Source organism: Ursus maritimus, unplaced genomic scaffold (genome assembly GCF_017311325.1).
Source record: "Ursus maritimus isolate PB19 unplaced genomic scaffold, ASM1731132v1 scaffold_20, whole genome shotgun sequence".
NCBI lineage: Eukaryota > Metazoa > Chordata > Mammalia > Carnivora > Ursidae > Ursus > Ursus maritimus.
This window is the reverse complement of record NW_024424453.1, coordinates 35,710,124-35,724,863: the sequence shown is the minus strand read 5'-3', so window position 1 is coordinate 35,724,863 and position 14,740 is coordinate 35,710,124.

Genomic DNA, 14,740 nt, shown 5'->3' with positions numbered 1-14,740 from the left:
TTAGCAAAAATTCTTGTTAAGTCTGTTTAACATGAATTATACCCCTACCCTCGATGTCTTCTCTTAATAATTTTCCATGCACCAACCTCTCCCAACCTGCTCCTTGGCTATAAATACCTACCTACTTTTCCTTCTTATGTTCAAAATTAAGCCCAGTTCTTTACTGAGGTCTCTCTTCCCCTGTTGCAATAGTTCCTGAAGAAAACCTGTCTTTTACTGCTTTAACTACTGTCTAGCTCTGTTTTCTTCAACTCTGTCCATCCATCCATCCATCCACCCACCTACTCACCCATCCGCACATGCACGCTGTACTTTCAAATACTTCGGTGCATCTTTCCTGAAAACAAAGGTATTCTACCACCCAACTATAATGCAATTTTCAAAATCAGGAAATTGTCATTTCAATAGCATTATCTAATCTATAGACCTTATTCAAATTTCTCCCAAAATTCTTTATGATGCTAATGTTTCTTACGGTGAAATTTTTTTCTTGGTCTAGCTTAGATCCAGTCACTAATCACATGCTGCATTAGGTGTCATGTCTCTTTAGTTTCCACTAATCTGAAATAGTTCTTCTATCTTTAAGCCTCATGACCCAAGCTTGACGTAATGGAAGCCTCTAGGGACTAGAGCTGATGTAGGTGCTACATCACAGCCTATTGTCAATATTCTCTTGTGAGAGGGCTCCTGCAATCTTGTGCCCAAGACTCTTTCCATTGTTTCTTGGGTTGGAGTTGCTCAGGATTCAGAAACCTACGGTTTATGAAGGTTCTTTTACCCATGAATTAAATCATCAGAGTCAGAGTGGGACATGTGATTGGAGTGATCCTTGAGCCACATTAATCCAAGTTAAGCTGATTGATAATTTTCTCCCTGCCTTGAATGCAAGATAGCTTTGGGGTGATGGACCAATGATGCCTATATGGGTAAATGTTAATTAAAATCTACAGCCTCAAAGGGTGCCTGGGTGGCTCAGCTGGTAAAGCATCTCTCTTGACCTCAGTTCAGGTCTTGATCTCAGGGTCGTGAATTCAAGCCCTGGGTTGGGCTTCGTGCTGGATGTGGAGCCTACTAAAAAAACCAACCAAACAACAACAACAACAACAAAACAACAACAAAAAAAAACCCAAACTAGAGCCTCATGATTTAAGCATCTGAATTGACTTATGGATTAAAAGTTTCACTACCTAAAGTCCAAAGGGTTTATGTACATGGAAAGACTCTCTTTTCTAGAATTGAATCCTTGCCTTACTTTATTCTTACTGGGCCTTGGCAATCCGTTATCAGCTGAGGCCACTGCCACTCACAAGTACATTTAGTGTTGTAACTGCAATGTACAGTCAGGTCGCAGCAGGCTGTACTCTGGGGCTGCCTCTGCCTATTATAGGCCTGCTGGCTGGGGTTGACTTGCCAGATGTCTGGCTGAGACAACACCTCCATGGCTTGTGGTATCACCAAGATCCCCTTGTAGCTTTATAAAAGTTGTTTTTCCTAACATCTGAGCAGTTAAAAACTTTCCAGTTTATCTTTTGTGAAAGCCAACATTTCCTCTGTTTACTGTATACACAGTACCGTCACTAAAGAAGCAGCCCTTATTTGTTTGTTTATTTATTTATAGCTCATGAGGAGGGGCAGAGAGAGAGGGAGAGAGAGAATCTTAAGCAGGCTCCATGTCCAGCATGGAGCCCAACGTGGGGTTTGATCTCACCACCCCGCGATCATGACTATGACCTGCGCTGAAATCAAGAGTCAGATGCTTAACGGACTAAGCCACCCAGGGGCCCCAGGAAAAAGCCTTTAAGGACTTCTGGGAGGATGGTAGAGTAGGAGGCTAGGCTCACCTTGTCTCAGTTCCACAGACACACCTAGTAACAAGCACAGCAGTACAACTAACTCAGAAAATGACCTGAAGAGTGGCAGAACAAACTTTCCACAGTTAATCATAGGGAGGAGGCCATATGGAATAGGGTAGGAGGGGCAGAGACAGCTGGGAACCAAACTCCCAGGGAGACTAACCACACATGGGAGGGGCACCACAAGCATAGAGAAGGAAGAGAAGCCAACCCAGTACCAGGCAAAACAGGCACCCCCAACATGAGAGACCTTCACTGGGAAGACTAATCCCCATAACATTTGGAAAACCAGTGGCGCTTAACTCCAGGTACTTTAAAAATCATCAGGCTTGTCTCTGGGAGAGCCAAAGGGCAATAAGAAAACAGTCCCCATCCTTAAGAGAAGGCAAAACAACCACCCCCTCCTTCCCCTCCTACACACACAGCGAGGTAAGAACAGAAGCAGCCGTTTAAAAAGCACCTGGAGTATGGGTAGAGGTGTTTGTTTGTTAAGAGGATTTATATACTAATCTCAGACATGTGCTGGAGGGGCAGGGATCTTTAGGAGACTTCTCCAAGAACAAAAGAGCTGGTGGGTGCCATTTCCCACCCCACCCCCCAGCCTAGATAGTTGGATACCTGTGGGAATCAGCGCAAGCACTACCTACCTTGGGAACACTGTGCGCCCTGTTCTCCTGTGGATCCAGCCCCTCCAACCTGCCCTACTCATCACGGGTGTCTCTAAAGTGGCTCCTGCCACATCTCATCCTGCAAGCAGCCCCAGCGACCATTACCACTGCAAAGTGATTCCTGCCCTGGGGAGAGGAGAAGATAACCACACACTAGTTCAACTGCAGCCACAGCAGCTGAACCTTATTAACTAGCAGTGCAGAGAATGCCCTGTCGATCAGTATGTCTGCAGCCCCAGTAGATGGCCTAGGGTCAGGCACATGATCTGACTGCAGGGCTCACCCACCAATAAAAACATCTCAGGGGGCAGCGCAGTGAGATGCTCTGCAGTTTGGGGTCACAGGAGTCCAGGCAGATGGACTGGGGGCAGGCATATAGTCTGACTGCTGACACCGCCTACCAACAAAGTCTTCTCAGGGGACAGGCAGGGATAGCATCCTGCAGGTTGGTGCTACTGCAGCCCCCACAGATGGACTGGGGGCAGGCATCTGGTTTGTCTGCATGTCCTGCCCACCAATGAAAGCTGCTCCAGGAACAACACAGGGAGAGTGCCCTGCAGTTCATTGTGACTATGGCCCCAGCAAATGGGCTTAAGGCAGCCCATCTGGTTTGACTGCTGACACCATCCAAATATAAGCCCATGAAAGCCCCAGACTGGCCTCTTAACAGCACAGGGACTGAGCCTTGCCCCCAACAGGCAAAGTGGGCCAGTCCAGCTGAATGGACTGAAGGCAAATGCGTTTCAGACACAATAGTAGGGCACATACAACCCACATAGGATACACCCCTGAAGCACCTTGTTCTGGTGAACAGGGAACATTGTTGTATTATAGAATACCATGGGACATCTTCCTCTTAAGGGCACTACTTTCAAGATCAGAGGACATAACTGACTTTACTAATACATGAAAACACAGGAAGTTAGACAAAATGACACACAGGAATATGTCCCAAATGAAAGAACCATAATAAAAAAGCTAAGTGAGATGAAGATACAAAATATGCCTCATAAAGGATTTAAAGCAACGGTCATAAAGATACTGGACTTAAGAAAAGAGTGGAGGACCTCAGTGAGACCTTCAACAAAGAGAAAATATAAAAAAAGAACCAATCAGAGATCAAGAACTCAATAACTGAAATTAAAAATACACTAGAGGGAATCAATAGCAGATTAGAGAAGGTGGAAGAATGCACCAGTGAGCTGGAAGACAGGATAATGCAAAGTAACCAAGCTGAATAGCAAAAAGAAAAAGAAAAATAATAAAAAATGAGACTAGGTTAAGGTAACTCAGCAACACCATCAAGGGTAATAACATTCACATTATAAGGACATCAGAGGAGAAAAGAGAGTTGATTACTATTTTTAAGCTATTCCAAAAAATAGAAGAGGAAGGAAAGTTTCCAAATTCTTTCTAGGAGGCCAGCATCACCCTGATACTAAAACCAGATAAAGACAACACAGAAAAAAAGAGAATTACAATATCTCTGATGAACACAGATGCAAAAATCCTCAACAAAATATTAGCAAACCAAATCCAACAATACATTAAAAAGATCATTCACCACAATCAAGTAGGGTTTATTCCAGAAATGCAAGGGTGATTCAATATTTGCAAATCAAGCAATATGACACATCACATTAACAAGAGAAAGGATAAAAATGATATCATCTCAGTAGATGCAGAAAAAGCATTTGACAAAGTATAACATCTATTCATGATAAAAACTCTCAACAGAATAGGTTAGGTTTACATACCTCAATGTAATAAAGGTCACAGATGAAAAACCCAGAGCTAATAAATAGTGAAAAACTGAGAGCTTTTCCTCTAAGATCAGGAAGAAGACAAGGTTGTCCACTCTCACCATTTTTATTCAACGTAGTACTGGAAGTCCTAGTCACAGCAATCAGATAAGAAAAGGAAATAAACGATATCTAAATTGGTAAGGAAGAAGTAAAACTTTTGACTCTTTGCAGATGACATGATACTATATATAGAAAACCCTAAAGACTCCACCAAAAAACTACTAGAACTGATAAATGAGTTCAGTGAAGTCACAGGACATAAAATTAACGTACAGAAATCTGTTGCATTTGTATACAGTAATAATGAATTAGCAGAAAGAGAAATTAAGAAAACAATCTCACTTATAATTGCACCAAAAAATAATAAAATACCCAGGGATAAACTTAACCAAGGAAGTGAAAGATTTGTATTTTGTAAACTATAAAGAAAGAAACTATAAAGAAAGAAATTTAAGAAATCACAAATGGAAAGATATTCTGTGCTCATGGATTGGAAGAACAAATATTGTTAAAATGTCTGTACTACCCAAACTAATCTACATATTTAATGCAGTCCCTAACAAAATACCAACATTTTTCACAGAACTAGAACAAATAATCTTAAAATGCATATGGAACCACAAAAGACCCTTTGGACAGCCAAAGTAATCTGGGGGAAAAAAAAAAGCTGGAGGTATCACAATCCCAGATTTCAAGATACACTACCAAACTGTAGTAATCAAAACAGTATGGTACTGGAAAAATATAGACACATAGATAATAGAACAGAATAACGAGTCCAGAAATAAACCCATGCTTTTATGGTCAATTAATCTATGACAAAGTAGCCAAGAATAGACAGTGGGAAGAAGACAAATGGTATTGAAAAAACTGGAAAGCTACATGGAAAAGAATGAAACTGGACCACTTTCTTATACCATACACAAAAACAAACTCAAAATGGATCAGATCTAAAGTCACAAAATTCCTAGAAGAAAACAAAGGCAGTAATTTCTTTGTCATCAGCTATAGATACATTTTTCTAGATATGTCTACTCTGGCAAGGGAGACAAAGGAAAATTAAATTATTAAGACCACACCAAAATAAAAAGCTTTTGCACAGAAATGAAACCATTAATAAAACAGAAAAGGCAACCTACTGAGTGAAAGAAGATATCTGCAAATGATTTATCAGATGATGGGTTAACATTCAAAATATTTAAAGATCTTATACAACTTAACACCAAAAAAATTAATAATAAAATAAAATTTAAAATGTAATTAAAAGTAATCCAATTAAAAAATGAGCAGAGGACCTGAATAGACACTTTTCTAAAGAAGACATTAGGATGGTCCACAGACACATGAAGAGATGGTCAACATCACTAACCATCAGGGAAATGTAAATAAAATCACAATGAGATATCACTTTACATATGTGAGAATGGTTAAAATAAACACACAAACACACACAAACAAGTGTTGGCGAGGATGTGGAGAAAAAGGAACCTCTGGGTGCACTGTTGGTGGGAATGCAAACTCGTGTAGCCACTATAGAAAACAGTATGGAGCTTCCTCAAAAATTAAAAAAACAGAAAAAAATAATTAAAAAGGAAAGGAAGGAAAAATAAAATAGGATAAAAACAGAGAGGGAGACTCTTAACTATAGAGACATACAGGGTTGCTGGAGGGAAGGTGGGCGGGAGGATGGGCTAATTAGGTGATGTGTATTAAGGAGGGCGCTTGATGTAATGAGCACTTGGTATTACATACAACTGATGAATCACTACATTCTACCCTGAAATTAATAATACAATGTATGTTAACTAACTTTAATTTAAATAAAACAAAAAAAATTTTTAATTGACAAATACTGAAAAAAAATTATCCTCAGGTAGGTTTCCTGTTTTCTTTCTTTCCCTTCCTCCCTTTCTCCCTGCCTCCCTTCCTCCCTTCCTTTCTTCCATCCACCCACCATGTGACTAACCATGCCTAATCTGAACTTTGATTAAATACCCTTTTCAGAAGAGTTCTGTTCTCTGAATGGAACTGCACAGGAATGTGCTTCCCCACTTGCAACGGTAGGGGGCACCCTAGCATTTCCAAACTTCGTGAGGAGCTTTAGCCCACAGTGCGGAATAGCGGCGGAGGCTCAGTAATACTCTGAATAAAAAGGAGAATGTTAAAAAGGGAGACAGAAGACTGTTCACCACTGCACTTTCCAAATCCAGGGTGATCCATACAGTTTCTTCTTTTGTTATTTTGTGGCAGTAATTAGACTGGAAAGGAACATTTTAAATAGTAAGCTAGAGTGGAGGCTCCTTTGGATTATAAAGTGTCATCTCTTAGTGACACAAGGAAAGCAGTGTGAAATATTCAAGTGAGATAAAAATAAATATACAAATATATCACCATGTTCTCACCTGAATCCATGTTTCTATAGTGTTCAAGACAGTTTTGTTAAAGGTAAAATATATTAAACCCATAACAACTTTAAAAAGCCAAACTTAATACATTTTTCTTCACAACATAGCTAACAAATACAGAAACTTGTTGGAAATATTATGTGGACCAATAAAAGATAATTTTATTTTATAGAGTAAAAATATGAAAACTCACTATGGCTTGATGTGAAGAGCCGGGCTAGTTAGAGGTTAACACCCCAATCATAAACCAACAATGAGGATAGACTTGAAGGGCATTTCTTCTATTATGAAACATTTACAATAATAACCTTGTAAAAAATAATGGGATCTATTTAAAGCTCATTTATTTCCCAGCTAAGTGGCAATTTCCCATCACTCAAAATGCTAATACTTCCTCCTGAAACCCTAGGGATAATCCAATTCATGTGTGTTCGTTAAAAAAATCTGGTTAAAATAAGCAGGTGATTCTGTTTTAATAATATCTGTCCTGCCAGCAATAAGACAGTCTCAGGTGCAAATAAATATATCAACAAACAGATTTCCTTTAAAGCACACAGGGTCTCATATCATTTCCAAATTAGCCAATTAGCATGATGCTATTGGAAGAGCTAATTAAAAAGTGCGTTTAGACTCAGAAATGTTTCCTGAGAGTAATCTGGAGCTTATAGTCCTTATTCCACGTGTAATTACTCTGCCTGATACTCCACTCTAGATTCAGGTGAACACACCTTCACCTGGGTAGAGGAAAAAGCCTTTTCCTTTCTCTTTGGAGTGAGCTCATGTATATCAATACCTGGAACTGGTCAATACACACTTCGCTTTTTAAAAAGACACTCCCCATCCCAACTCTCTAAGTTGTTAGAGGGTTGGTTAACTAGGACAGAACTTAGAGTAAGATTAAGACTTTCTTTGTCTAGGGGCGCCTGGGTGGCTCAGTCAGTTAAGTGTCTGTCTTTGGCTCAGGTAATGATCTCCGCAGTCCTGGGACTGAGCCCCAATCGGGGGGTCTCTGCTCAGTGGGGAGCCTGCTTCTCCCTCTGCTGCTCCCTCTGCTTGTACTCTCTCTCTCTCAAATAAATAAAATCTAAAAAAAAAAAAAAATGTATTTGTCCAGAGATCCAGGCTATAGTCTGTCCTGTTAGAAATGTTTTTAGAATTAGAGTCCGAGACACCTACATCAACTTTTGTAAGCAAATGTGTCTATCAGAAAAGCTGAATTCTTGAGATTTACTAGTAGAAGGGTTTTGCGGGGGAGGTAAGGATAGGCAATTTATAATTGATAGCCACTAAGCTAGTGCCTTTTAAATAAAAGTTTAATGTGCATATAAATCATCTGTAGATCTTGTTAAAATGCAGGTTCTTATTTGGTAGGTCCCTGGGTTGCTGCCTGGGACTCTGCATTTCTAAAGTTTCCCCTGGAGTGACAAAGCTTTAAGTCTTCTGGCAATTCTGTGACTATGTTTTACGCAGATCAGCTCTCAACTATTCACCCTCCAGGTTCATACTCACCTTGGACTTTTCACTATTTACATTCCTTCTATTCTCTGCTCATGTGTGCACATATTCTCTCTTTTGGTAGCATTCACTTTAATTTTAAAAATAAGCTTTTAATTTTTTTTATTATTTTATTTTTTTAAAGAGATGTCCATCATTTTTTTTAAAGATTTTATTTATTTATTTGACAGAGAGAGAGCACACACACATAAGCAGGGGGAGCAGCAGAGGGACTGGGAGAAAGCAGGCTCCCCGCTGAGCAGGGAGCTGGATGCGGGACTCGATCCCAGGGCCCTGGAATCATGACCTGAGCCAAAGGCCGGTGCTTAACCAACTGAGCCACCCAGGTGCCCCTAAACTTTCAATTTTAAAACAGTTTTAGGTTTACAGAAAATTTATGAAGATAAATATTGCCCCCCCCCCCAGTTTCCCCTATTATTAACTTCTTACATCAGTATGGTGCACTGGTTACAATTAATGAACCAATACTGATAAATTATTAAGTGAAGTCCGTGTTCAGATTTCCTTAGCCTTTACCTGATGTCCTTTTTCTGTCCCAGGATCTCATCCAGGATACCACATTGCATTTAGTTGACATGTCTCCTTAGGTTCCTCTTGGCTCTGACAGATCCCTCAGACAGCACTTGTTTCCGATGAACTTGGAAGTTTTGAGAAGCGCTAGTCAGGTATTTTGTAGAATGCCCTTCAGTTGAGATTTGTCTGATTTTTTTCTCATGATTAGACTGTGGTTTTGTGTTTTGGGGGGAGACCATACAGGTAAAGTACCCTTCTCATCACATCATATCTAAGGAACATACTATCACCATCATTTGTCATTGTTGATGTTAACCTTGATTACCTGTCTGAGGTAATACTTGTCAAGTTTCTCTGCTATCAAGTTACTCTTTCCCCCCTTTTCAGTACTGTACTTTTTGGAAGGAAGTCACTGTGCAGAGCCCACACTTAAGAAGTGGGAAGTTATGTTCCATCTCTTCGAGAGCAGAGTATCTATGTAAATTATTTTCAATATTTCTGTGTAGATTTGTCCACCCCTCCCCATTTGTTTATTTATATCGTAGATCTTTATATGTTGAGTTATAACTCAACGTTGCTTTATTTTCTTGCTCAAAATTTTCCAGTGGTTTTGTTTATGTTTTAGTATTTTTTAATTTTCTGGCACTACAGAAATGCTCTAGGCTCTTTTTGTGTATTTTCTGCTCTAGTCATTGAATTAGCCATTTCTCCGAAGAATCCTAACCAGCCCTTTGAGTGGTGAATGGTATTGGAAACCAAGTTTTGAGCACTAAGCGTGCTAGTTGCCACGGGCCTATCTTGCTTCCATGCCCTTTTAGCTAATAGAGCAAGCAAATATACAGGTGTATCTTAGCCTGTGTACATATACATTTTTACAATATTTCTATGTGTGAACATTTATATCTACATGAAACTAAAAATGAACTTATATTGATGTCCTTCCTTCCTCCTTTTCTCTCTCTCTCTTTTCTTTCCTGGTATTCAAATTACACACATATTAGACCTTTTGAAAATAAAACTGTCCCTCAGTTCTTGGATGTTTTGTTTTTTTTTCCTTTCCTCTTTGCCTTTTAGTTTGTTTTAAAATCAAGTGTTGGACACTTAACTAACTGAGCCACCCGCACGCCCCTCAATCACAGATATTTTATATTACCTGTTTGAGAGTTTAGTTTGCATGTAACTATCTGTACGTCTTTACTGTCATAATTAATAGAGATGTCTAATGTATAGTAACAGGATCTCATGGTCACTTCTGCAAGGGTTGGCACTTGTATGAACCACCACCCAGTAGATCAGATAAATGCTGAAAGGAATGTATCAGGAATGTATCAGAAATGTATCAGGGCCATTCTACCTTTTAGTTTGTACCTTAATGACTTGAAAGAACTTCTGAATGAACTGATTTATGCTCCATATGTTTATGATTTCTATGCTTATCATTGCTTCTTACAACTCACTTGCTCACTTGGATTTAATTTCCTTCCTTTCCTTTTCAGTAGTTCTTTCTGCCATGGCTTAACGATTATTAATTCAATCTGTCTGTTTTGTTTTCATTTTCAGTCATGTGATGTTTTAGCTCAGTATAGAATTTTAATCGATAATTATTGTTGGTCAACATGTTGGCAATATTCGCTGTATTTTAGTTCACCTTGTTACTTTTGAAATAACTGATTTCTGACTAATTGTTTTTCTGTAAGTCATATATCTTTTCTCTCTTCTTGTTTTCAAGACTTTTTCAAATTTTTTATGTTCTGTAGTTCACTGCCATATATGTATGACTCTATTTTGCTCAAGACTCATTGTACTTCTTATATTTGGGTTTAAGAGAGAACTAAAGAGGTTCATGACAAGAGAACTAAAAAGGTTCATGTGCTTTATTCTCTCAATTTAAAACTTGAGAATAAACTTAATTTAAATTTGGTGGCAATCTTTGCCAAATGGTACTGAAGTTTCCGGAGACAAGGAACAGAGTTGAAATCCAGTTTTGGGCATATGAACTGGGCTAACACTGTTTCTCCTCCCACTACTAACACATGGGCCTGATGGATAAAATATGAGAACAGAAACACAACTAAATCATATCTCTAAAAAAAGAAATGGAAATCCTTGGATACTTGAAACAAAGAGGTAATTTGAAATCGGAGAAACCTGTTTGTAGCATGACATCATGATAAGCTGGGCCCACGTAAGGTATACATTGGAACTGAAGCTCCTGCATCAAGCCAGAGCCCTAGCAAGGCTGCTGTGGCAGATTATATTTTCCAAAGATGGCCGAAAGAATATTTCTCAGTCCACGTGTTCTTACAGATACTTGCCCCACTGACAAAAGGTGGAGTCTAATTCCTCTTCTCTTGAATCTCTTATGTCTCACTTATAACCAACAGAATGCAGAAGTGATGCTGCATGACTTCTGGGTCTAGGACACAAAAGATGATGCATCTTTCACTTCAATTGTTAGAACACTCATGCTGGAGGTCTGCGCAGCCACGTAAGCTGTCCACCTACCCTCAGGCCATCATGCTGTGAGGAAGCTCAAATTATCCCATATGGAGAGACCACGTGGAGAAGCCCTGAAACTATACATAGAGGGAGATACCTGGCCCGCTCCCATCTGCTCCTGCTGACCCCACACCCCTACCTCACTTCTAGCTCCAATCACTGTATGACTATCACCACTCGAGATCTTGAGCCAGAACTGCCCAATAGAACCAGTATCCAATTTCTGACCCACATGGACCATGAGATAATAAAATGAATTTATTTTATGTTTATTTATATGAGTTTAAGCCACTTAAGTTTTATAACAATTTGTTATACAGCAATAGCAACTGGTGCCACCATTCTTTCAGTAAAAAATGGACTAAAACACCCTTTCCACTGGCTCACTGGAAATAGTTTCTTTGGAGAAATCAAAAGTCATAAGGGCTCGCTCCTGAGATTGTGGGCTATGAAAACCATTCAAACATGGATTGTTGATTTTTTTTTCATCACGTGGCAATTGTTTTTCAGAAAATAAAGCTAACATGGACTCAAGCAGAGCCAAGACATGGAGGGAAAGGGAGTCCCAAACACAATATTGGAGCACCTGGGTCCAACTATGCCTGCGTTTATAATTACATGAGTCCGTATATTTTGGTTTTGGCTTTAGTTTGTCTGAGTTGAATTTTTGTTACTTCTAACTAAAAGGATCCTGACAGTTAGAATTCTACTATTCCAGACCAATTCATACCAAAGAGATGGGAAGTGGAAACAAGTTGGCCTATGGACTAGACTATTATACCGGTGGCTTAAATGAATCACACCTCCTAGATTCATGCTATTGTCCCCTCCCACATTGAGTCTGGGTTCAACCATATGAGTACCTGGTAAATGTTTGCATTTTGAGGCTGGTCTTCTTGGAATACTTTCTTCTAGAACCCAGCTGCTGCATGGAAGTCGAGGATACTCTGCTGCACGGAGAGGCCATGTGTAGAATTCCTAGAAGATTAGATAGAGATAGCCCATGTGGAAGAACACTGAGGTACCCCAGTCCAGCTCCTTACTGAATGTAGCCACATAAGTGATACAGGCAATACCATGCAGAGCAGAAAAACTGCCCAGCTGAATACATCAACCTGTAGAAACATGAGAAATAATGAATTGTTATTGTTTTAACCAACTAAGTTTTGGGTAACCTGTTAGGCAGCAAAAGGTAACTGAAATAGCCAAGGATCAGAACCACCAGTCACTAGGTCTTAAACAGTTGCCCAAGATAGAGTGGCAGTGATATTCATTCATTCATTCATTCATTCATTCATTCATTCATTCAATGCAGCATTTAATGTCTGCTATGTGCTGATCAATAAGAAAAGTAAAGAGCCCAGGAAAAAGACTACAAATGGCAAGAAAATGTGCACAATCACTAGTAAATAAAGGATCTTACTTTAGAATTTGCTGTTTATCTTTTTCAGAAGATTTAAAATGGTTTTGGCCTGTGAGGGAAATAACTTCTGAATATTCAATACTGACAACCAAATTTTCCAGCATAGAAATGGAGCTAGGGGCTATGTTTTAAGGCCACATCCTCCCAAGGTATATTCTAATTACCTATATTTATGGACAGATGAATTATTTCAAGGTTTAATGGAAACATACCTCATTGCAGTGAGAAACTAGTCATTATTTTCTGCCTTGAAATTTATTCCTTCACTGAGAGCATCTGACTACCTGGATTTTACCTTTAGTTCCATCACTTGGTAGGTTTATGACCTTGGGGGCAGTATTAACCATTCCAAATTATGATTTCTCCATTTATTAACAGGCATAATAGCATCTATCTTATATAGTAAGCCTTAAACAAAATATTCTTTTTATAATCCTAGACGATTTCTGGATCACCAACTCTGTCTTAGAAAACCCATTTGCTTTTCTTTATTTGAAAGAAAATAGTGGTCATCTTGGCTTCCTAAGAGGCAAAAACCAGTATTCCTTCTTAGTATTAACTAACTTCATCCTTCCTTTTCACTCCATGCTTTGGGAAATTAAAGATTTTAGTAAAATGTTGACCTTGAGAAAATGTATTATTGTATTAAATAATTTTTATACCCACAAGCATTACCTTATTATATGATATCTGAAGGAGTCTGTGAAATATCTGAATATGCTTAGTTTTATCAGGGGAAGGGGAAGCAGGGAGGAAGAACTGGGCTCAACTTTTCCTTTTTGGAATAACACATGAGGGTGTAATTGACAAAGCAGAGAGCTCTGCTTTCGAGGGATTCAGGTTTGAGGAGTGAAGAGTAAATCCTTGCCACTTTGGGAAACTTTGGGAAGTTCTAATTTGCAGAAAATAGAAAGCCTCTATGTACCAAGAACATGGAAATCGTGGCCCCAGTTTGGGTTTGGATTTTGCCACAGCTCTGCTTTGCTTTAACTTCCTGATCTTGTCAATTCATATCCTCAAGTTTGAGCACTTGAGGATATGGTATGTATTGTCCTGTGACACCCTGTACATTTGAATTATACCCTTACTCTTTAGAATGACAATGATAATTCTAATCACAGAACTGCATCAAGTAGTTCAAAGTAGATATAAGCTGGAAGAATATTTGAGAGACTCTTCAGCATCATATTCTTCCTCGTCTGCTGAAATATTGAAAATTTGGCACAGGTCAGATATCTGTGGCAGGCCTGTGGAGCTTTGAATTTGGGACCTCATGCTGGGTTTTCTTCAGGGTCTCTACTTGAAGATACAGGTGATTGATGAAAACACACACACACACACACACACACACACACACACACACACACACATTATGGCTCTGATGCCTTAATTCTTTCCTTACAACTCTTCAATTCCATTCATAACAGCACTGACAAAAAGTGTAGCTCTTAGCAGAGCATAAAGCCCGGGGGAGTGACTGAGAGGGCTCTTCTGTGAACTTCCTAAAACATCCCTGGATATACCTAAAGCGATTCATGAAGCTTTGCCCTCAGGAGCATTTGTGGGCTCAAGGATGAGATTTGCTGATTTTGTGGGCGTGCCTCACCCACAGTGCCTTCTTCCTCACTTCTCCGGAGATGTTGCATCAAAGACAATGAGACATGGGCCACTGCTGGTTGGCAAGTGGGTTGTAAGAAAAGGAGGTGCTATAAATACCCTAACCTAACTGGTTAGATTGGATTTCGGAGTAAGATATTGCTTCCATCCCCCCTCCCTCCCTCCTTTCTTTCCTTCCTCCCTCCTCCCTCCCCTCCCTCCTTCCTTCTTTATTTTCCACATATTTACTCAGCACCTCCTCTGTTTCTGACACTGTTGCTTGGGGCTTGGGGTATAAAGTAGTTCTCCTTTATTAGCGGCTTGGCTCTCCGCGGTTTCCGTTCCCGCCGCTAATCCCGCAGGGAAAGCGGGTCAGCCTCCTTCTGACGTCACAACGCCTGCGACATCCCCCTCACGTCATCTCATCACGTAGGCTTTTTATCATCTCACAGAGTCCCATGAA